Below are 25,974 nucleotides of genomic sequence, written 5' to 3' on the forward strand. Positions count from 1 at the left end.
ACAAAGGCAAGAACTTTGGAGAGCTCTGAGGAGCATCTTGATGACGCACTGTAATTGAAGACAGAGAACTGCGGCATTAATGTCTATTAGTGTTCACACTTTAGGAGGATTTCTTGTTCTTTTTATGTCTATTTGCTATTACACGATTAATTGATGAGGTGTATGCTCGCACGTAAACATCAAAGTAAAGGGGAGGTATCCCCAACGCCATAACTCCAAAGCACTCGATTTATTTTTTAGTTTTATGGGCCAATATTTTGTAGTAACCCTAATTAACTCATACAGTGTACAGAATGAAAGCAATGAAAGTCAACATGAACATAAAATTCTGTCCACAGAGCTAAAATAGCTCAAAACATCATTATGTCCACATTATAAGAACCAGCAACTACAAAATAGAAAGACATCCAGATGCTTACAATCAGATTATGCAATACAGAGAAAGAAAATTAAAGAAGATAAAAGAATGCAGATGTGCATCTGTCAAATCAAGGAAGAGCAAATGTTGACTCTAAATATATGCTATTGGTGCACAACATGGTCTGGCTTAAAACATCAGGATGTGCACGAAAAGAAAAAAAAAACATCCCAAAGGTAGAAAAAAAGGCAGAAAGACAGACCAAACTATCCATTTATTGAAAAAATAATCATTGGTTGTATTCATAGTTAAGACCAAGACAACGCAACTAATAAACTTGTGTACTCTTCCAAATAGCTGCACAATTTATGAAATGGAAAAGTTTCAGCCATTAAACTTGTCACAGAGCAGTCAATAAACTTATAGCCAATTCATGAAAACATGGCCCATTAAAAGAGTACCCTACCAATGTAGCATGGCACTCCTGAAACATTGTTGTGTAGTTAAAAAAAAATTATCAGGCAATGAGAGATGTTGTCTTTTCTACTTCACACATTGTTCCTTGTCAAAACCTGGTATGCCTGCGTTACCCACAGTGCAACTGAACTTAATTCACTCAAATGTACAGATTCTGCTGTGTTATGTTAGTAGCAGTTAATGTAACCTTGAGCCACTGGCCTCAAGCAGAGATGAGCAGCGGACTACAGAGGTCTGATAAGCTCACTTCTTTTTACTACTTCGTCTTCAGTCCCAGCTGTCGTTGACTCAGTGACATCACTTGAGTCACATTATCAGATTTTTATTGAGATTTTGCGCAGCTCCCTCTGGGGTCACAGATTATCACTTAAAAACAAATTCAGCAGACATGCACACAAGTTCAAACACACATACACACAGTTGGTTTTTTCCCACAGAACAAGCAAGAGTCTACAGTTCACATCTCAAATACACCGCTTAGCCTTGTAAAACAATGTACCGGAGTGCTGTCCACATTCTTGGGTCAGCAGGCGCACGGCTGTGGAAACAGATAGTATAAGTCTGAAGCAATGTCTAGGAAAAAAGGCACCGGCCAGGCTCGCAGCAGGCAGGCGAAGCAAGCTGCCCCAGTGACAGTGTGGTCTGGAGTCAGCTAGGGTTACATTTAGCGCATGAGTGTGTGTGTGTGCGTGTTCTTCATGAAAGAAAGCAAAGAAATTCAGCTAAGAAGAACCCAGTATCCTCTGGAGACAAAACTGTGGTTGTGGAACTTACTGGAACTCCAAACATCGTGTGTGTGCTTTTGTATTATGTTCATATTTGCCTGAAGCAGGACCACAAATAGATAATTATGGTTTGTTTTAGGTTGCATCTCTGTTGCCCATTCGTGAAGGCACTGCAGTTCATTGAAGCCGTGTGCACAAAGAGCCAATGGTAAAGGGCAGATGATGCAATGATGGTTTGTCTGCTCTCTCCTTCTTGTTGGCTGGTGTAATTTACACTCTTACCGGAATATTTAGTTATAAACAGTGTGTATAGCTATTTGGCCACCCAGCGACGCATGTGTGAAAACATGTTATGCAGTTTTTGCCTCTTAAAAGTCTGTTTTTAGCTGAGCTCATTATAAACATCCATCTAGTAATTAGGAGTTAACGTTTGTAACATAGTCATTTTCACAATATTTTGAATAGTAAGTAGCACAATTCTTGTTTAGTAATGTAAGTGACACGTTACTGGTAATGAGCCATCCTTGCTATTTTAAGGTAGTGTGGTAGCATTTGTTTGCCATGCTAAAAACACAGCAAGGCATGACTCTAAGGATGGCAGTGTCGATCTGTTAGTCGGATGGTCGGCCCACCCCTTTGGTGTCCCCTTTCTTGGCGGTCACCTCACTTTTCCATTAACACCACAAGTAGGTCAAAGTTTTCCCTTATTATTCTAATTATCTAAACATCTACCAGGTGGAATGGCAATAAAAACTGAACAGACTGAACAGACAGTTCCCAGATGATATATCCTCATGACTTTGGTGATCCTCCAACATTTCCTGTAGCTCCGCCATGACGTTGCCATTTTGTTGATGTGATAAATCTAATCAATTATTGGATGGATTGCCATAGAATTTGGTACAGAAGTCTCCTCAGGATGAAGCGTAACAACTTTGGTGATCCCTTAACTTTTCATCAAGCGCCATAAAAATTTCACTTTGTCCAATGCTTTGGTTTATGACAAAGAGCTGCAAAAGTTATGGCATTTCCATCAGCCTTATGTTTTGTGCTAATTAGCTAATGTTACCTTGCTAACACGCTAAACTAAGAGCAGATAGAGATCTGTTGCGCTTATGACCCAAACAGCAGCAAGGTGAAAACTTCAATCACATTCAGTCTTTTTCGTTTACTGTAGAAAATGAGGCCAGTAGAAACTATTATTTACTATAAACAGTAAATAATTGCAAACAAACCTCAACAGAAACATACAAAACACATTGCAGGAGCAGTGATCTCTACTGTGTTTATGCCTAAACTCAGCGAGGCCTTCTTTCTTCGCGGCTCTTCAGGCAGCCGGTGAATGTGATTAAACAACACCTCTGAATGAGGTGAGTAGGAAATTCTGCCTTGAAGAGTGCCAGGAGCCTGTCACTTGGCCCCATGTCCACATATGGATCTGTAGAGGAAATGTTCAAGCAATTAGTTTGAGTTAAAGGTTGGGGAAAAACGTTATTATTTCATCCATCTTATTTTTTCAATGGAGAGGAAAATCTTTGTTATGGACAGACCTCATCATGCAGACCATCTTTTTCTCTCTCAAAGTGTTGTCCCATGTTCCACTGGTCCTATGGAACCAAAATATTGAAACCACAATTACATTTACTGTTTGATTAACTGAGTCCTACAAAACCACACACACGCACTGACTGAAATATTATCGTCACCCATTCTGAACACACACACAGTTACAGCACCACTGTCTGAGCTCGTGCGAGTCTCCGCCGTCAATCACATTATATAGCAGGTTTCCGTTTTACAGTCTCATTATAATCTTAAAAATTTCGTGAGCACAAAAATAGCAGGGCGGCTGTTGATTTAGGCAGGGTTACTGACAAAGAGGGCCAGTGCTCTAAGCAATCACGCTGCTCTTCCAAACCTCCCGGAAAGGCTAAGAAAAGAGGGGAGGCGAACGTGAAGGAGATTGATTTATAAGGCATCTTAATACTTGACACGTTCATTCGTGAAAATAAGTCTGCGGCCTATCAAAGCCATTGCTTACATTGAAAAACCATGGAAAGCTTTTTTAAATAGCTTTTGTATACTCGGTGGGCCAGTTTTCATTCATATTTCCTGGCACGGTACTTTACTTCCCCTTAGTCTGAAGGACTATATCAAAAATAAACAGTTTAACCCCAAGACAGCAAATTAAAATTTATGTTGTAGTGAACAATACAGAAGGTATGCGATTTCACAGAGCTGTTTAAAGGCAGGTAATGCAATACAGATTGATTAAAATGTGTAATAGTATGATCTAATATGACACACCAAGTCTTGCTTTAGTTGGACTCAATGTGTACCAGGGGGCTAAATGCTTCACAGTTTTGAAAATACTCACAATACTGGGCTATTTTCATGCAGCTAGATGAACTGTATCCTGTCATTAGTGGTTTACACACAGAGCGAATGAATTCAATAAGTCAGACCTATATCTTATGGCACACAAGCAGCTGTATAGAATTAAATACTTTTAATTGATGTTTAGCATCCACAGTAGTGCGTGATGAGTCATATTTGGTGTGTATTTTCATTTTAGTCTAAATGGTGTGTGGTTGTGCAGACATGGTGTGCCTCTGTGTTCCTCGTGGGTTTTCATTAGGGCCTCGTGGATGACAACAGAATATATGACTTGGCTCCGGACGGGAATTCTGGGAAAGTCATGGAATTTTGGACGCCTTGACGGAACACAGGCTGTCCGCTCTTGGCCCGTTCCCCACCGAGGAGGGGGAGCAATCCTGCTGCAGTGAGTGCTTGTGTGTGTGGTGGTGCTGGGCCTTCAGGACATCCTACGGGAGCTGACCCAGAACAATGACAGGTTTACAGCACAGCACCAGGCAGGCGGGCTCACATGTGGCTAAAGTCAGACAGAGACCAGGGACGGAATGAGCGCTACAGCAGATTTGACACAACCAGATCGTCCAGATGATTAGTAAGGCTGGTTATCTGTATTTCTGCCTTAGGCAGGGAATAAGGTGTATCTGTTCAATGCATTGCATACCATCCTCACATAATCAGAAAAATCTTAAGGCTCTTCATAAAAACAATCCGCGAGGAATCACAATTTTGGAACAACTACAATTTTAGATTTTTTGCTGATGAACAGCATGTTTTTTGAGAACTCCTTCAGGATTTCTCCCAAGAAAACTTTGTAATATGATTCATATTATTGCTTTCAGAGCTGGATACATATTTAAGTCACAAAAATGAGGGCTTGGCTCGGGCCTGACTGCTGTGATATGTGACTCCCTTAAGACTTGGCCTCACCTGAGACTTGAGAGCAAAAACTTTCAAGTGTCAAGTTTTAAACTTGCTAAAATTCAGAAACAATAAAAAAGTGAGTAAGGGAGGCAACAAAATATTAACACAGCTTCGAAAGGAAAGTTTTTAAATGCTGTGTCGTTTTAATCCGTGTATCATTTGTTCTTTTCATATTCAACTGGGAATCCAAAATCGGAAAATGAATAAACAATTTCTTATGTCACAGAAAAAATAACAAACAATAAGCTTGTTTTTCGTACTTTCATTTTATGCTCAAGTCAAAAAGGATGTAAAATAAACAGGCCAGTGACTGAATTTGATTTTGACTTTGAATTGGGTCAGAGAACTGACTTGCAAGTTGCCTATGAAGACTTGAAACTTGACTTGAACTTTTCCAAACTGGTGCTTCGCCTCATATTTCCTGTGACTTAACTCAAACTTAGTTTCACTATTACAAGACTTGACCTTAGGCTTGCTATACCAAGACTTGAGACTTTAGTTGGTTTTGATTTGAATGACTTGTCTTTACAAGCTTTGACACGTGACTTGGACTTGTATTGAATGAACTGAGACATGAATTGGACTTGACTTATGACTCGTCATTATAAGACTTGAAACTTGACTTGACTTCTCTCAAATGACTTGGGATTTAACATAAATTTGTCCAGAAGGACTTCAGATTTAACTTGAGACTCACTATGGCACGACTTGTGACCTGACTTGTAACTTGCTATTACTAGTTTAGAGATGTGACTTGTACTAGTATCACATGACTTGAGATTTGACTTAAACTTGTTGATGGCCGTGCTGTTCAGACTGCACAACTTGCCATCTTGTGGCGTTCACACTAGTGACTGATCGGTGACAGGGGGTCACACACTACACGAGCTGACAGCGACTGTGTCACCCGACGCTGGTCTCCAAACCACGTTTTGTCAAGAAAACACACGTGAAATGTGAAACTGGAAATGACCCGACCTACACATGAAACATATTTTGTTTTTTATTAATAAGATACCAATTATAAAGACAAAGATTATGAGTGAAAGAATTTCACTCAAAAAGTGTTTACTCCGCCAGCTGCCAGCTCTCATTGGCTGGATGTGGGTGTCGAGTCGGCCGACTTCTCCAGATATCTGGCATGCTAGATATCTGGCAGACGTTGGCGATGTGTCAGAAATGTGTCGGGGAGCTGTTTTGATGCGTTGTTGAGTAGTTCCCACATATCGACTGGAGACTGCCAATCAACCGCTGATATACTCCCGATCACAGGCTTGATGGTCGCCGAGCGGCAAATCGGGCTACAAATCGTGTAGTGTGAACTAGGCTTTAAAAGACTTGTAATGTGACATAAATTTATCCATAAGGACTTCAGACCTAACTTGAGACTCACTATGGCATGACTTGTGACTTGACTGGAAACTTGCCATTACAAGCTTTCAGACGTGACTTGGACTAGCATCAAATGACTTACAACTTGACTTGGACCTATCTTGAAAGACTTGTAATGGGAATTGGACATGCCCTCAAAAGACTCAAAAACAGCTCTTGCACGTCAGATTGTCAAAATATCCAAGCTGCTGAGGACCGGGTCATAAATTTTAAGTTAACACTGTGGAAATTGTATTATCGTTTCCTTTTGAATAGCTTTAAAGCTTTGGAAAGGATTTTCTTTCCACAACTGCTGAAGAACTTCATTATTTCCTTCATTTGTTCGCCTCGGCTGTATGTGCAATGGAGGGTCAAAAATAAACCATGGTCATGTCATGTGCATAACCCTAAACCTAACCACAGGATTAAATAGCGCCCATATGCACTGATGTCAGTAGGAAATTTGCAAAAACGATTGAATTGCATGCATAAACTTCATCCTCATATTCTGTCCAAAGGGTATACTTCTATACTATTTAATTGCCATCCACAAAAGAAAGCCACCCCGAGATGAAAGCAGAATCATATCCCACCTGAGCTGCAAACGATATCTCCCTATGGGCAATGAGCTTACTTTGTGGTCTCCCTTTTCCCTGCTCCCTACTCTCCTCATCCATCCATCTCTCCGTCGCTGCTCCATTCAGAGAGAGAGCGAACAAACCACATGTTTCAGGGAGGAATCCTGAACAGGCAGCATCCCAGACCAAAGTACCTCCAGCTCTCCTGCCTCCCTGGCATCACTTAGCTCTACCCTGTCATTAAGCGCCGGGTTGGATGATTTGTGTTGGAACGTAGCCCTTTGTTGCAGTAGAATGGGTGCAGAAGGAGAAAGACAGGGAGCGAGGGGGATAGAGGAATGATGTCATCTCAGGTCGGCGCTGGAAGTGGGCCGAGACCTGTGGTAGCAGGAATGGTGTTGCCTTTGGGCTTTGGTGCAGGAAAAGGCGGATGGAGATAGAATGATGTGGATTATGGTGAACAAGAGTGTGTGTAATTTGGCATGTGTGTATTCGATGTGTATCTGGATGAGTAAATATGTGTCTTTTGTTTGTTTGTTTTGTACTGTGGGTATGCACACGGCATGTGCACAAAATTTGTGTGTGGGTTTGCAAGCCTGTATGCGAAGGCGTGTGGTCGGAAAAGCATGGGCTGTTTTATGTTGCGTTCACTCTTTGTTTCAGTGTTTCTATAGTGGGTGGATGGTTGAATGAATCATTTTGGATGGAGGCTGAGGTATCAGAAAGAGTGGTTTGGCTTGGGGGTGAGGAGGGGTGGGAGACAAGAGAGAAGGAAAACCAACTTGCACGGCTTCTGGATTCCTAATGTACACTACTGCACAGTGATGTCTGTCTCCCTCCCGCTAGCTACAGTATGTAGTGTGGAACATATCAGATACACCACAGACAGCATGGACTGAAAGTCATTATCCAAAGCATTTCTGTTCAAGTACAGTGCTGAGCTTTGTGTATTTTGTTTTACTTAAAGGATCAATTGGGTTTATCACAAGTTGGGTCTTATCTTGGTAGTTTAGCTCATTATTCCTATCCATGATAATAATATTGTACTCACTAAGTTAAATATGTGAGAATGTGGCAACTATGCTAAAAAGAAATCAGGCAGGGCAAGAAACACAAACAGCAACAGAGAGGAAATGAAGGTTAAAAAAAAAAATTATTATAAAAATTATTATAATTTATCAAATGACTTTCTGGTTCAACTGTGACTTGCATTGAGGGATTATTACCAATACTTAAGGCATGCTCACTTTCCGTTGTACCTCGAAATGAAAAGATTTAGACAATCGGACTACATTCTTTATAACGTGTCTGGTCATCTGAACAGTCACTTTTGTTGCCCTGTCTTGTGAGTTTGTTTGTAAGCAGTAAGAATTAATGGACAAAAAGTACAAACATGAGACCCATATTGTAATAAACTGAAATGATGGGGTCTTTTTGGTGTCATGTTATGCGATGTACAGTCGTATGTACTCGGGCCACAATCTGGTGACTTTAGACTTGACAATATGCTAAAATAAGACCAGAAACTGACATTAACAGAATGTTCTGTCTTTAGGCTTGGAGAGGACAGAAAGTCATTCCAAGTCAAAAAGTCCAGTTGAAGTCATGAGTAACTGGTGTTAAGTAAGTCTACAGCAAATCAACTAAAGGAGTGATAATCAATCCGAAACAGATGTTCTTGCTGCCAAACAGGAGGGAAAAGTGTGTGTGGCAGCACACAATAGCAGATAGACAATAATAATGACTTTTAAGGACTTGAAACACAAAGTTTAGGACTTGTACTTTGGACATATCCGTCTTCACTTACTGTGGGGCCTGGATTATGAGTTCATCACCAAGACTTGAGACTTGCAAAACAGTGACTTTGTCCACTCCCGCCTCATGCAGAGCTGTGGTTTCCAACCTGATGTTCAGGAAAAATCCTAAGGGAGTCATAAAATAAATCTAAACATGTTAAACAATTAAGAAAAATACCATGCTATACTTCTACAATGCAAAATGTTGCGAATTTATTGAGACTTTTATCTATTATTATTTAATTTTGCTATTTTCCTGTAGAATATTGGGTTGTTTTGCCTCTCCAGGCTTGAAAATATTAGGGTTGCATGATATTGATAAAATGTGATGTTGATCATGACTATTGCGATAACGATATTAATTTTGATATTCTTTAATATGTATTAAAACACAAAAGTTGATGGGCCCTGTTTCTGATACCTTTCCTCTTCGATCTCTGTTGTTTTCATGATCGTCTTACTTTGAAAAGTTTTTTTTTATCTCTGTTTCCCTCTCGCATGTGACAGGGCACTGGGCAATGAAACATGATCGTTATGCAGCGATCATGAGGGCTCTAAATCAAACATAACTAAGCCACACAGCAGACACGCGTATTTTTCCACAAAATAACCGGAATTTTGCATACTTTCCTCAACAGTTTCAATATGAAATTGCGCAATGTGATGTTGTGATATAGATATTCCAATGAAACATTATTCAATATGCACAGTACATAACAACTTCACATACAACACAAACCAGCTATTTTTAACTTCTAGAAACATTAATCATCTTCTATCTTACTTTCCCCTGCAGTATATCTGGATGTCTGTGTTTGTTGCAGTTACAAGTTGCTTTTGAAGTGAAACCCCATGTGACTTCTGCATAAAGATGATGCCTCTTTTGACTCTCAGCCACATTTTAGTGCAAGCAATCAGATTGACCGTAAATGGACCAGAGACAATTTAACGTGATGGGCAAACTCTTTAATGGCTTCGAGATGAAACACGTCCTTACTGTGAAGCACGAGCTTGTCGACCGGGTACTTTTCGATGTGAGCTATACTTCAAACTACGACTTAAACTTCAAACTTTACTTTTACATACATTTGTTAAGCAATTCCATTGACCCATATTCACACTTCCCATATTAACACATTGGTTTCCAATGTAAAGTGCTAGGTAAAAGGACTTGCTGTGCATTCCCAATGTTATTTCACGCATTTCTTGCATCTTTTATTGTCTCTGTCTCCAATAATATTTAGATGGAAGGGGACTGATAGGAGCTGAGTTCCAGTAACAGAGATCAAGTGCTCTGGGGGTTGTTGAGAAGAAAGAGGCGTCTGCCTAAGTAAACTCAGCCCCAACACTGAGGAAATGCGCTCTGGAACGTGGTGGTGTAACCGGAGCATGGGTTTGGGAATAGCCCAAGGGAACTGGGCTCAGTTTTCCAAAAGCCTCTATCTCCTGCGATATGTAGTGTGATTTGAGGAGAGGCAAGGATTGTGTGTGTGTGTGTGTGTGTGTGTGTGTGTGTGTGTGTGTGTGTGTGTGTGTGTGTGTGTGTGTTTGTAACAGGGGAAGTAGATGGGCTTACAGAATGGCTAAGTCAGGAAAACAAGTCTCAGGAAACCCTATACCTCACTCTGGCACCCACACAGACGTTCTTTCTTTCTCGTCCTCTGTCTCACTCTTTCTTTCTGTCTGTCTGGCTGTCTCTCTCTCAGCAACTCCTGTCTTGCCTTATCTCTCTCTTCCCTCTCCGCCCTGCCTGTACTGTAGAGAAGCGGAGTGAAAGCAACAGCGGTCGGAGCAACAACCGAGCGAAAAGCTACCCTTGACACTTGGTGCCTGTTAAGGAAACAGCAATGACCTTGTTGGGAGGTCAAGCCTCTTTATACCGAGAATCTCTCACGCTTTCGTTTTTCACTCATTTGCCAATTTTGGGGTCTTTTTGGAAACCTATTCATCTACATGTTCAAGACAAAACAACACTATCAAGCTCAGACAAACATGAAAATATGACATTACAATATGACAATTAAATGACTGCTTAGCCCTTGAGATAAATATAAATATAAGATAAATAAACATAAGATAGAAGAGGAAAGTTTCCAGCTCAACATAAGTTACAACAATCAAAAGGTCATTCCCTCATAAAATAAAAGCACCTATCAAGTTCCCTATACAGTGTGAAAAAAAGTAGAATTTAAGTACTTTACTGTTTCCAAACCTGTAGAAACTGTTCCAAAGTTTTTGTAAAATAGCTTATCTTTGCTAAAGCAAGGCACGAATCATTTCTCTATCAGTTCAATTAAAAGATGCTTTGTATGTCCTCGAACCACTGATGTCAAATCCCATTTTTCTTTGTCACACCCTCTCTCACACATTTCCCCCGCCTGCACTCCTTTATCTTATCCCTTTTCCACTATCCCCAAAGCCCCTGTCTGTCTCTGTCAGCCCCCTTTCCTTTTCCAAAAACACTCTCCGCTGCTTTTTCCACTCCTGTCTTTATCTTTTCTTCCTATTCTTTACATTTGCCCTCAACTCTTGGTCTCCCGGCCCCTTTCCCACATCTCTGGACCGCTCACTGCACCTCCCACAACAAGCACACCTACTTATAACACACCCCGGACGTCTTTCTTCCCTTCTTTCCATTTTTTGCTGCCATCTTTTTTCCATCACCAGTGGTTCTGTCTCTCCCGGCACTTCACTCTCCACGTCTTTCTCTTTCTGTTTTCCTCCATCTATCATTATCAGCCTCTGTTTCCCTGCCTCTCTCAGTCTCCACTATATCAGCTTGTCCTCTCTGTGCTCTCCCCCATAGTTCTTCCCTCTGTCTCACATGCCTTTCTTCTCTTGCTCTGTCCTTCCCTTTCCAGCCCTCTCTGTGCCCTCGGTTTGTCTGTGGGGGCAGTGAGTGGTCAGGCCCGCCTGTAGGCATCAACAGCACAGGGCCACCGCCTCGGGCTCTGTGTGTGTGTGTGTGTGTGTGTGTGTGTGTGTGTGTGTGTGTGTGTGTGCACTAGGCAGATTGGCACAGTGCCCAGACCCACCTCCTGTGGTGAAACTCACTCCTTTTCTTCTTAGCAGTCTGGACTGCTGCCCAGATTGACCCTCACACACAGATACACACACAGACATGGAAACACATTCACAGATAGCTGACTGGCACACAGACATGAGACATTAATACACACAGTAATGCACACACGTGCACGCACGCACACACAGATGAGTATCATGAATATCCAGAGAGCAGAATCAGTGCTTCTATATCTCTTTCATTGGGCCTCTATGAACAGTATACCTCATATTGTAGCCATGCACTGTGACTACAGTGTGTGTGTGTGTGTGTGTGTGTGTGTGTGTTTGTGTGTTTGTGTGTATTTGAGTTTCCTTGGCAGCCAGTGCGTGCATGCATGTCACACAATGGGCCTGACTTCCACCAACTCCCTATGTATATCATTCAATTTTGGATGTTTGCATTAGATTAAACTGTACATACAAAAAACTGTTCTCGTTTACAATAAAGGAAAATTCCACCCTCAGATAAAAAGCATCCATCTGTTATTGTCACTGGTGTCTAGGTCTTACCTGCTGTTCATATTTGAGAAAACAATCACACCGCAAGGTTCATTTAGTAGCTATTCTGGAGCGTTCAATCATGTAACATGATCTTCATTCAGATTTGCCCAGCTGATTTTCAAATTTTAACTTTAACTGAAGTTTATGATTTTCTACATTTCCCAGAGAATGGGCATAGGAGGTGCAGGAGTGGTGAAAGCAAATTTATAGTTTAGAAGTTTCTCAGTTTCCCAAGGTTTTTCCAGTGTTGTGACAACATTGGATTATGTCATATTGAGTGTACTGTTAGTGAAGAAAATCAACTGCAATGAAAACAGTTAAATTATTTGAAGTACATGAAAGTAAACAGAAACCGAGGGTACCTGACAGGTGGCACCTGTGCAGCCTTTTGGCTGCTAACAATCTGACAGCGAACTGGGCAGATTATTATTAAGCAGCTGCCTCTATGAAAACAATAACACACAGGCTCATACAGCTTATACGTCAAGTTTCAACATGCAACCAGTTAACTAGGTCAATGCTTATTTACTTGCTTCCACGACGTAAAGCCCACTCTCTGCCTTCTTGCTAGCTGAGCTACACATGTGCACTGACACCAGACTGGATACCTTCCATTAATACACAGCTGCCCTCCAAGAAGAAGGAAAGGAGCAGAAACAGTGTGCATCTGGGAGTTTCTTTTTTTGTTTTTTTGTGGCAACAAAAGGAACAGGGGAATACTGTAAACTTAAACAGATTGCTTATTTGAAAATGTAACTAAATTACACATTACTTGAGTTGCTAAACTAACGTGTTACATTACTCATTCAACAAAAAAGTAATCTGAGCACTCTTACATTTACTTTGTAACCCCCAACTCTGTTAATAAAACAAAGTGAAACTGCAGTCAAGTGAATTGTGATTTAAAATTAGTCTATAATGTTGTGCAAGTTCAGCATCACATTTATTAAAAAAATGGCTTCAATACTCACCGTTTTGTTTATGTTTTCCACATTATTCTGAGAGATTAGGAGGAAGGTATTGCTGTTTTCTTCTAAATCAAAGGGAGTGTCTAAATATTATTAATGCTGGGGAGGGTCTTACTTTTTTCATAAAATGAAAAATGATTCAGCTCCCTGCCCTACCCCAACATCTTTCATACAGTCCCTTAGCATTTAGATTGTAGCTGAGAAATGTTTTATTGTAACTGAACTTGAAATATTGTGACGTGGCATGAAGTCAAGCGACATAATTAATTATGAATTAACAAACTCCAAAAACTGGCCCTTAAAGCAAATGTTTTTGACACCTTTAAAGTGCGTATGAATGGATTTTCCTTTAAAATCCATGTAACTGGTAGCGCAGTGACTTTAAACTGGAATCATAGGAGGTGCAGTTGGTGTTTTATCAGTCCTCTGGCACATCTTGCACAGCCGTGTCACTCTTTCCATGTCATGGTCAACATAGCGTGTGGCTGCTGGCCTCCACTCTCTCATATCTGCTCCTTGAGGCCTTTGAGCCAGACTCTAAAATGTGAAAAGCTGTGTTATTTATTCTCGCTGTCTGTTGCGGTCTTGGTGTCGCTTTCAGTCTTTCCTTTTCTTTTTCCTTGTGTCCGCATCTTTTAATAACTCTATTTTTCTCTTAATGACTCACCACTCATTTGTTACTCCTTAGAGCAACAGATAGAAAGGCAGATAGAAATATTGAGAGCTACCACAGTTTGTCTCAGATCCCTTCCCCAGATGTAATGCAAACGAAGGCCAATAGCAACCCCGGCCGCTTGTTCCCTGACACTTGGATGCCAGCTCCTCTGTGGTTTCAGCCAATGAGCTCACCCCTATTGAAAATAACAGCAGTGACATCACTGTTTTGGCCCATCGCAGCTCCCACCCAGTCAGGAGTCAGAGCTAACCCGCAGTGAAGGCAGGAAGAGGCTAAAAATGAACAGAAAGAAAGAGAGAAAGGGGGAAAAGACGGGAAGGTGGTTTTTATTTAAAGGTAATAAGATTGGTTTATAGGCAGGAGAAGGGGAAGCAGAGGGTGAGGCCGGATTGAGTACAGACAACGTAGACACACATAGACATATATAAATAGATACACATTTTTCTGCTGGCCTCAGCAGCGTTTTGGCTCCATCTTCGTCTGTGTCTACCAACATTTAACTTCTGTTGGAGCGGTTTTGGAGTTTTTGTTTTAACCTTTGTACACTACTTTCTGTCTGTCTGTCGTTTTGCCTCTCCTCTTTTTTTCCCCCTCGAGGTCATCAGCTGATGTACCAGCTGGTGTTCATATCACTGCCTCAATTTGAGCTCCTGACCTTTCAACTTTGACCTCTGTAAGAAATACCCCCCCCCCCCCTCACAAACACTCACACACGCACACACACACACACACAGACTTTAAAATGAATGGCCAGCAGGCCTCATTCAGACCACCTGACACATTTAAACATGTGTGCACAAGAAAGGGTGCCTAACAAGCTCCTGGGTGTCTTGTGCACACAGGACAATAAAAGCAATATTTAGACAAACATGATAGCTGATGACCAAGATAAGGATAGAAGGGTGAAAAAGGAGATCAAACCAGCAATGAATACTTTGTCAACAAAATATGGGATGGAGGCCTATCTAACACTAGATCGTCTCTTCACCAAGATCTAACCATCGCAGGTACAGGAATAATCAATGGTGGATGGGAACATCCCTTTTTACCCACGGCAAATTGTATCATCGGCATAAATATTATATTCAGACAGTTTTACGGAGGCACTGATATTTTTAACATATAGAGAGAACAGCAGAAGCCCCAGAATAGACCCCTGACCGTCTTTATGTATCCTTAAGAAATCAACTTTCCCAAAACAACATATGTTTACAGTCAAGCAATAAAGCCCTCTAGCGGGCCCAACCCCGGGCATATTTTGGTGTCTGTTAGGTACAAAAATGTGCGGAATCCGTGTCGTAGATGACTTCAGCTGGCAGCCGCATCCAGCTGCAAAGGCTACAACGTATTCCTTTGGGGCAATTGTGCCAGTCAAAATTACGTCCACAAAAAGTGTTTCTTTTTTGCCACCGACAACCTCGGACTGTTACACAAGGTGCCCGACAACATCATTGAAAGGATCCCTACGAGTGACTCCCGGTGACACCCTTTGTTTTTAACCAGAAAAAGGAAAAATTTCGTTTTGAAATCTTGTGAGAAGCGAGTTGTTACAGAAGGACAACAGTGACGGTCGACACCAAAATATGTGAAAATAGGGTTTAAAATTCTGAAATGATCCCCTAAGGTGGATTTATGGGTCAACAAATCATCAGACCTTGATACATGAGACCGCTGTTCATTTCGCTTTTCAAGCCGACATGTTTTTGTTTTTTAAGCCTGATCACGATTGTTCCCTGACCAAAGCATTAACACATAAAACTAATTAGTTTTTTCTACAGTGATGTTTAACGGTTTGGTGATGGGGGGGCGTCAGATCATAAAACACTTCTGTGTGTGATTCTAAAGAACATGGACAATTTTAAAGTTTAATTTGGAGGACTTCTTGATAAAATCCAGCTTGAGATCTAAGTAGTTCCTAAACCAGGAAACTGTGGTGTCTTGAAGAGGAAATGAGCAGAAGTGTGTGAAAGAAATGAGAGTGATCAACTGTATCAAATGCTTTGCTTAGATCAACAGAAACAGCAGAGTGGTATTGTTTTTCATCAACAGGAAGTTTGGCAGGAGAGATCACGCTATGCTCTTAACTTTCATCACAGCAGCTTCCTGGTAAAATCTGAAATCACATTGTCTCGCCTCGTTGGGGAACAGTATGTTGAAATACATGATCATGTTGCAGTCATGCCAATATTCAGCCTTGGTGTGCCTTGTGAAAAGACGTCCGCCATCATAATTTGAATCACCAGCTCTGTGTGGTCGCAGTCACGACCTCACTTCGTTAACCTTGAGAGGGTTAATGTCACCCTCTCCTCCTGTTGATGTCATGTTCAGTGATGGGGCTTTGGCGGTGGCTCAGGGGGGGATCTGTATGTGTGTGTGTGGACTTGGTGGTAACAGGGGGGAGGAAGACGAGGGGGATCCTATTTGTTTGTTTTGCCCTCCAGACGTGTCCGAGAGCAGATTAAGGGATTTAGCTCGAGGGGTTGTGGTGGTGGTGGCACAGGAGGGACTTAAACTCCTCACCCATTTACATCCGTGGTTGTTGAACACACACACAAACTGAGGGGGTCGAAGAAATCAAGAAGTATTGTTTTGTTGAAGATTACATGTAATGTAATGTAAAGATAAAAGCGGTTGGATTGTTAGACAAAATGTTGGAAGTGGAAAGAAGACAGGGAGACATGTGTGGATGCAGTGCTACCTCTTCCAGCCGTCCGATCTTCTCTTGTTTAAGTGCTAATCCCAAATTTAAGCACCGACAGAATTAGGGCCTCAAAATCTTGTAGCTTTACCAGCTCTCACACGCAATGGCTTCCTTACAGCACAGGAGCTTCTCTGTCAGCAAGTAGAAACAGTCTTCCTGTAACTGCATTGTTCTACGACGCTAATACAATAAATTGTTGTTTATCATGCCATTAATTAGAAATGATTATGCATGTAGGCTTTATACGTGTATTCAACCGCCATTCAAAGGTATTGTTTTTTATACAAAACATATAAACAGTGTATAAAATAGTTTGCACTCTGATAGATTAAATTTCCCAATAGTATATAAAGTATGTCCACTTTTAAGCTCCAGCTCGATGTTAATGCATCAGTAATAATAATCCACTAATAGAAGATATATAATAATATAACGCAGAGCCATTCTGTATAAAAGGTTCTTTTTTCTAAAACTTCTATACTTTTAAGTCAAATTTTGAATAATTTTTACATTGTGGTATTGTTACTTTTACTTAAGTTAAATATTTGAATACTTTTTCTACCCCTGGAAACACCTTGTTTTATCATTTTTAAAATAACTAATTAATGGTTTATTTCGTCAAATTGCTTTTTTTTTGTGGGACCAACCGTCCAAAGCCCAAATACATTACATTTACAATAATATAAAATAGAGAAAGTCAGCAAAAAGCTCGGATTTAGAGACTGCAACTTGTGAATATTTTGCATTTAATATTTTTTAAATGACTGATTACTTGATGGAGATTATCAAAACTGATATGGCTGTGTTCTAGGCTTTTATTGTTTTATTTTTACTGCATTTGGAAATGAACACCACCACCTCTACATAACACCTGCCTGCCACGCGTGCATGTGTTTGTGTGTGTGTGTGTATATGTAATTTTGGGGAGGGTTAAGAGAAAGGAGGTGGAGTTCGGGTGGGTGCAAACTGCAAACAAACGAATGAACGCCAAGCTCAAATTCAACCGCAGGTCGCCGAGGCTGGGCCCAGGGCCTACCGTGGTGTGGCTCTTTTGTAATGTATATCAAGTTCACCAAGGGCCTTTTCATCTGACAGGCCATTGTTAGGGGAGGCTAGCCAGCGTTCCACTCCCCTCTTAACCCCACCCACCCGACACGGGAGCAGGTTGGCTTGCAATTGTTTTATGGAAATGCACGCGGGCCTGGCCGGGTGTCTGCCAGGCGAGGACAAAACGGGAGGGGGGATTCTGTGTCACTGTATGTATGTGTGTGTGTGTTTAGTTGGGTGGGTTGGTGGGAGGGGGGTGGATGTGACGCCGACCCCTTCGAACGCCCCTGACCCTGAGCAGATGGCGAGGCAGGGTCTCTCTGCTGAGCCAGAATTAATAGCGTGTGCCATGTCACATTGTCTGAGACAGGCCTGCTGAACCCCCCCAGTCTGCTTCCCACTTCTATCCTGATTTTTGCACCCGCCTCCCTCCCCCTATCTCTCTGTCTCACCCATCTCTTTTCTATCCCTCTTATGCCATTTCTCTCTCCTTTCCTTTTTTTTTTCTTGTCCCCCCTCCTCCTCTTCTTCAGGGCCTTTTTTCTACCTCCCATACATCACATCACTTGTCTCTTCCTACTCCCCCCTGATCCCCCACTACATGCACAATCTCCTCCAGCTTCCCCACAGAGTGCTTACTCTTCCAGCCACTCGTTTGCTCCTTCACTCACTCATTCACTCATTCATTTATTCACGCGCGCCTCATTCATCCCTCTTTTTAACAGACACTCATTCACAGGTTTGCCCACTCGCCGAGGCTTTATTGGAGGACAATCAAGGCACCTGCATTTCTAAAGCTCCCCCGCTGAATGCCTGCACCCCATTTCCTCACCCGTCTGTTCACACTACTACTACTGTTCACTTGCTCACTTGTTCTCGTATCCGGCCTCACTCGCTCATGTACAGAGTTGCTGGCTCAGCCCAATCATTCAGCAAAGCCACTTAAATGCAGATAAATCTGAAAACACATCTTTTTTTCAGCAGTTTTGGTCTTCCACAGAAAACTGACTTAGCACAGGCTTGCAAAAAGTTTCGTCAAAATCTATGAAAAGCCTCTTGGTGGAAATGGTGCAAGAGTGGGATTTGCAATTTCATTTTGGACTGCAAACTTTAATAAAATGAGCACAAAACACCACTTTTGACATGTAAACCAAAACTGATTTTAATTTTATCTCCATTTGTTAGGACAGGGCCTTTAACCACTTCCTCTTTTGCCTTCTTGTTTTTATCTCACTCAATTTTTTTATTATATGACAAAACGGTGTTTGTTCAGCTGTCATTTATCACATGACCTAAATATGTCCATGTGATAACAACTGGTCATGAATTTCTACCACACACAGAAAACACATCACTATGAGCTTAAATATAATGCACCAGGGGTTTTCAAAGTGTGAAGCGGGCCTCCCTAGGGGGACTCCAAACAGTTTCAGGGGAGGCTCAGTGAATGGAAGAGAAACAATATTACATTACTTATTGCATTAGTTATTCAAAGGAGATCACATAGAATAGCCTACATGTGTGAGAATTCAGAGCTACAGTAGTTGTTGGGAACTGTTTTCCCCTCATCAGAGTCAGAAACTAATAAATGCCTTAGGACAGACCTTTTTTAAAACTATTTGGTGTCAAGTTATGTCAAACAGCAGTATTAGGCTATGTTGGCTCAAATGTTGAGTGTGGGATCAAATAATATAATCATGATCCCATAGGCATCCAGGAATTGAGCGAAACTTACCAAGTAAACTAAAGTAGTGTGTGTGTGTGTGTCTGACACAAATTAGACCACAGACACCCATTCTGTCATTTTGTTACTTATAGATGGAAATGGTGAAAATAATTTATTCACCTTTAATAGTGAACCCCACTTTGAGAACCACTGATATATATACATGATACATATAATATAACGATATATAAGATATTGACTAAAAACTACTGTTTTCCCTGTGAACCTTCATGCCCAACATGGTATAGTAGGAGGTAGCAAATATTTTAGCTCATACAGTCATATACATAAGTAAATATCTTCAGTTTAAAAAGAAGAGATGTGGATGCCAAAGAAAACCTTGTCAATAAGCAAAATAGTCCCAAAAATAAATAAAAAGAGGTAAATAAGTAAATAACAGAAGCTCGGGGAAGCTTAGCTAAGTCTCAATGCTGACAATGTTCACAATGCCAATGCTAACATGCTGCTTGTCAGGTGTAATGTTTACTATGTTCACCATCTTAACTTTGATAACTTTTGCTAATAAGCACTAAAACAAAGTACAGCTGAGGGGAACATGAACATCTGCCCCACATTTCAAAGCAATCCATCCATAACACTGGTATCCATTGAGTCATGCCACTAGCCCTGCTAAAAAGTGTGAATGTCCGCTATCTAATCTGTGGGTGTGGATCCATCACAAATATTTGCAGGGCCTCCCTCTCTCCCTCTTTCTCTCCTGGAGCGGCAGGGTGGCTGCCAAGAATGGGACCGAAGGTCAGGGTTATGTTCAGTCCCCTTCCTGCCCCCCTCCAACTCCGGCCTCCTTAGCCTCTGTCGGCCTCCAGACAGACAGCCTGGGAGATGGAGGAGGAGGAGGAGGGTGCAGAGGGTCACGGCCTCAGCGGTGCAGTCACTTGGCCAGAGAGTGTGTGTATGAGAGAATGCACTGTGTGGGCGTTTGTGTGTGTGTGTATCTTGCACTGTATCACCTCTTCCCCTTCGTGTGTCTTATTTTTGAGGACGAGGCAGGCGCTGCAAAATGTTTGTTAGATATATATGTGTGTGTGTGTGTGTGTGTGTGTGTGTGTGTGTTGTGCATGAGGAGAGACAGAGTGTGTGGGCGTTAAAGAGGCAAAGGTCAAGGTTTTAGAGGTTCACTTGGCTGAGGCTTGTTCCCTCCAAACCTCGCACCAGCGAAATATGCTGTGGTGAACAAAGTGAAGCTGTCTATCTAAACACTATCTCCTAAACAATTGCAACAGCAGCCCATAATTTTATAAAAGTAATATAAATATACAATATATCATGTTTTACAAGTTCATGAGTGCATGAGGCACAGGAAAAATGAGAGCAAACTTACACGAATATTAGTTTAATAATCGCAGGAACAATTATTGTTTTTCATTTCGCTGAAGCAATTCATTGTTGATGTCCTATTTCTTTGGGTATGGGTTGAGCTGACCAAAGTGCTTTGTACCCACTAATAACTGTCCATCAATCTTTTTGTCATGATATAATACAGCCTGTCACTCGCTCTTGTTAAAAAAACATTAACTCTCTGTGTTGTAACATTATAAGGCTGCTTCTGCTATGAGCCCTCACCAAGCTTTGGCTTTAGAAGTCTTAACTGACAAGGGCGGCAGGCCAAGCTAAACGAGTTATGCTCTTACTTTACTGGATGTGAATATCCCAGGAGGGTTTTCGCAAAGTGGAGAGCTTTACTTTTGTTGGAAGGCTCCCTTGTTATGACACTTTGACCCTGTTCCTGATTAGTCTCTCAAGGGTTTGAATTTTGGAGGAGTTTTCACTCTTTTTTTTTTCAGCAACAAAGCCTCTCTGAAAACACTGGCCCCCTGCCTATAGCCAACCGCGATACCGAATCTTTGGGCTCTGGAGATGATGTCTCAACCGCATCCTGACAACAAACAAAATAACTTGTGTTGCGGTTAGAGGACTCTTGCAGCCTATGTACCTTATAGCTTCCATAAATCAGGCTTTGGATTCATGCATGTACAAAAGGGGTCGAGGGGGGACTTTGTTTGGGGCTGCATGCGTCGACTAAGATTTTCCGAAGTGGAACATAGTTGTCACTCACAGTAACGTGCATCCAGCGAAGCACTCCACAAGTGGAAGTGACTGGATGCATCACAGCTGAGCCACCAAAGAAAGCACTGATGGAGTGAAAACTGCAAATGCAAATCAACTTGGATTTCATCTTTGAATGTTTCATGATTGCCCTCGCTGTGTTTTTAAGATGATTCTAATAACTGCTTGCAACAGCTCTGACATGCAAAATCATTATTCTTTAAATGCTGAATCATCCAGGGAGGGTTCAATGAGTGTACATGTATTACAACACCTTGCCAGAAAAAAAGAACAGTCATGTTTTGACTTCCTGTGTCTGTCTTCTCTTTACTTAACAGCTACATTTGAGTAACAGGGATTTATGCTCAGTAAAGGAGTCTCAGTGGTAGTTGTGAGAGAATTGGAGAGCATTACACATTTGCTTTCCTCGACATTCTCCCAATCTGGACTGAGAACTGGAACCATCAACCTTTCAAGAAGCCTATTTGGCTTCTCTGTTTGGCTCCTAATTCCTAATAAAGTAACTAAACTCCAGCTTGCTTACTTTCCAGAGTAAGATCGAAGTATTGTGCCTGTGTGTTAAGTACAGAGCTAGAGAAAGAACATGGTTTGCCTAGCTTAGCATAAAGCCTGGAAGCAGGGGGAAATCAACTAGCCTGGTTCTGTCTGTTTAAAACATACGCAGTCATATAAAAAGCAGAGAGCTCACAGATGGATACATTTAATCTCTTGGTGTAATCGGTACACAAACAGTTTGTGGTTTTGTAGTCATATGCTGTAACTATTTCTTGACAATCAACAGCTGTGCAGCTTCTCTAGCACAGGTTACCAGATATAGTCGAGGAGGAAAGGTTTCAGTATAGATCTCTGTAGATGCACAGTGGTCGCAAACCTGGCAACTTCGCTGTGACAACAAGACTGAGAAGATGCGCACAATCCCTGTAGCCAACTATTGCTTACCAAGAAATAGTTACACCACGTAACTCCCACTAAAACCACAAATGTTGTTTATACACTTCTGTTTGTGTATGGATTAAACAAATGAGATACAATGTGATATTTTATTAGCTTTAGTTTAGTTAGCAGGTGTTTTTATTGACATTGGACTGTCTGCTAGGGGTTAGCCAAGCCTAGCATTGCATAAAGACAGGACATGTTGAAACAGTTAGCTAGTCTCCTAACTTAGTTATTAATTTGTGAGATTTAGAAGTGCTGGTAGGAGGGTTATTCTACCTTTGGACAGAGCCAGGCTAACCAGCTGCTAGCTGTAGCTTCATATGTAGCACACAAACACATGCATGGTATCGACCTTCTCATGTAACGAATGTCTCAAAATATCTGTTGACACTCAGACATTAGGTCGATCTTCTCTTCTCACTCCCAGAGAAGTAATTGCCAATCTATACCAGAAAGTTGAACTATTCCTTAAGATTGGAACAACTTTGTTAGTATCCACATCTTTTGCCGAAGGAATACCTCATGGGTGTGCACAGAGGTAAAGTACACTGAATTTTTTATTTAAGTTGGCATATAAAGTATAGTGACTTACAGTAATGTCTTGCAATATGTGACCATGGACAAAAAACAAGTGTTCATGAAAGGAGTACTAGAATTTAAAGGGACACTTAAAAACCTGTATTATGTACTTTCAGGGATTCCTTAGAACTCCATAGATATTATTGAAAATGTCATTATACAATGTGTTTCATATACAGCAAGTCTAAATATATGGGTGGAGGCACGCAAATGGTTGATTTCACTTCACTTCAGCCCACTAAAATCCTTCAATTCCCAAAAATCCCCTATACTTACAGTGTCCCGTGTTTTTCAAGGGACAGCTTGCAAGCATAAATAAAGGCAACAAGCTGCTTTTATACTTTTCATACCATAATGCATTCAACATATTTTCAGAACTCGTGATCAACTCTGCTTTTTTAATCAAAGTTCAATTCCCTGAGGCAAACGTTGATTTAAAAAGATGGTGACATGAAACAGAGTCGAGTCAGCCCAGACCGGCACTCATATAACTTTTTATGAAAAGGCTTCCCTCTAGTGAAAACGAGAATGAAATCTGCCGTGCACAATCCTCAGCAGGATGATCTGAAAAGTGCTATGGCTGCAGAGCTGACATATCTCCTAGGGGTAACCGAGGACATGCTGGATTTTGCCATTATCTGTGCTTGCTGTTTCTGCTGATAACCATCACACTAATGGATTTATGGGCCCTTGTGAATGTGTCATGCGTGTGAAAGCCCATAATCTAGCACTATTACCACAGTATGAAAGGCTGTAAAATATGCACAATATGGATTGATTGCTCTTGATTATAAATTGGGGGTGTTATCAGTTACCAGACATTGTAAAGGCTTTCATTAAAGCCACAAACTGTCAGATTCTGTTTCTAAAGGTAGACTTTACAAAGCCACTATGGTATAAGTCAATCATATCATATTGCTTATTTTCCAATGTCATATACAGGCTATGTCAGACCTGCCAAATAGCGTGCCTGTGCAGTTCTCACCCCAAATATGTTTGGCAGCTTGAACTCACTGTGAACCGTACAGGTCCAGGAAAGGGGAAATGTCTCTTTCCTCATGCCTCCGATTCGCCTCTCTTTCAAAAGAGCAGGCTTGCAAAACAGGCGCTTTAGTTCCCTTGGCAGTCTGCAAATTTGTCACACTGTCACTTCTTTCTGTTAAGCTCTGTGTTGTCTTTGAGACCTAATTGTAATGACAGTCATGTGATTAAAGTTGGAGCCTTTGAACAGAGGGCAAAAGGGGAGTAAAGGCGCACCCCTCTCGGACAGATCGTTCTCTCCATTTGTCAAGCTGTCTGCCCTCGTCCACCCGAAGGTTTTCCCGTGTGGCTGGACCGCCAGACAGATGGACATAACGGACAGACAGGGACACCCTTCCCCTGGCTGTGAACCCAGACTCACGAACCAGACTTGATTCACTTGTGACTTTTAATCTTGTGATGTTCAGTGAGGGAATATGATCTTATCAAGTGGCTCGCTCCAATTGCTACTGAAAAGTTGAGTTTGTTTGCTGCTGGTATATGTTGTATATGTTGAGTTGTATGAGGTGCCAAAGTCTGATTTCCTGTCTCTGTCTGGCACCCAGCCAATCCTTCGTGTCCATGTCATCGGCTTGTCTGTCTGCTCACTAGTCTAGCATCTGACCCAGTGTCTTTCGACCCACCTATCTCCGTCTGTCTCTGGTTCTCACTTTGACGGCGTGCTCATTTCAGGAAGTTTCCCTACTCTCTGGCTGTATCAAATGACTTTCAGTCATAGAGCTGCTAATCAGGAAACTCGAACCGCACTTCCTTAATTGGCTTGCTTTCTCCGTTGTTCTGTTTTTTACGCCTCAAATCTGCAGATAAAAATCATTTATGGCTTTATATTTATAATAAGTGCTGGTAGTGCTTCAGCTTAGCAGGATAAGACGGATGTGAAAATTGCCTGTACAGAACAGAACAAAACCTGTTAATTTTACAATTTATGTTCAGCACTCTCTAAAGGTATTATGAGTCTTAACTATCAATCTGTGGCGCACCATTCACAAAGTTGCCTAATTCTGTGACACCTCTTTATGAGGTTATGGGGTTTGATGACAAACAATACATTCGACAGTGTGTGTGGACCAAATCTATATAGAGATAATACAGGTAACATGATCTACTGGTGTTAGGGTCGCATGGGGACGACAATCTTTCTATTCTCCCTTTCCTTGTGAGCCACGAGCTTAAGCAGTCAAGTGAGTGGATTTATGGACCTGAGGCTTATGGCTTAATCACGATTGCTTGAATTGGCTCACTCTCAATTAAAATAAATGGGTTTTACTCCTAATGAGAGAACGAGACATTTGGGGTGGGGGTGGGGGGGTGGAGACAGTTGCAGAAGATCACTACATGCTCATTGAGGTAAATAAAAGCATTGAGATTTTCAGTCCAGGCCAATGAACAAAATAACAAAAATACAGAGAAAAATCCTGTTTCCAGATAAAAGACCCATGAAAATGACAGTGACAGCCTCAAGCATGTTATATGTTTTGTTGGTCAAAGTTCAAATCCTGAACACCTCTAAATTTAAAAGTTAACATATCCTCAAAAAAGGGCCTCTTCCCCTTCCCTATTTCGCTCTGATTTTCTCTGAAAAACTCTTGCACTTGTGTAGACGCTCCTTTTTTTTTTTTTTTTTTTTTTTTTTACTGTGTTCAGCTGTAAAACATTTGAGGAAACTTTATGCTTCCCCATTCAAATCTGAGTGTAACTGGAGGTTCTCCGCCGACCATAAAAAAGAGAGGGAAGGGGGAAAAATGGTTGAGGGCAGGATGAGGTCCTCGTCTCTGTGTCTTCATAGTGCGGGCTGCGGGCCAGGCACACTCTCATGCAAAACCTCATCCCTGCAACTCTTTTCTCTCCCCCCTTTTCTTCCCTCCCTCTTTCTTTCTGGCAGTAGAGTGAAGCTCCATAAAAATGAATTATGCATCTGAAAAATCTGAAATGTGTAGATTTCTACAGTGTACACTGGGGGAGACTGCATCTGCTACTTTATAGAGTTAAGTGTCTGGTGTCGGAATAGGTAGGCAAAAAACATTTAAGCATTTGAATTGCTTT

Source organism: Micropterus dolomieu, linkage group LG12 (assembly GCF_021292245.1).
Source record: "Micropterus dolomieu isolate WLL.071019.BEF.003 ecotype Adirondacks linkage group LG12, ASM2129224v1, whole genome shotgun sequence".
Taxonomy (NCBI): domain Eukaryota; kingdom Metazoa; phylum Chordata; class Actinopteri; order Centrarchiformes; family Centrarchidae; genus Micropterus; species Micropterus dolomieu.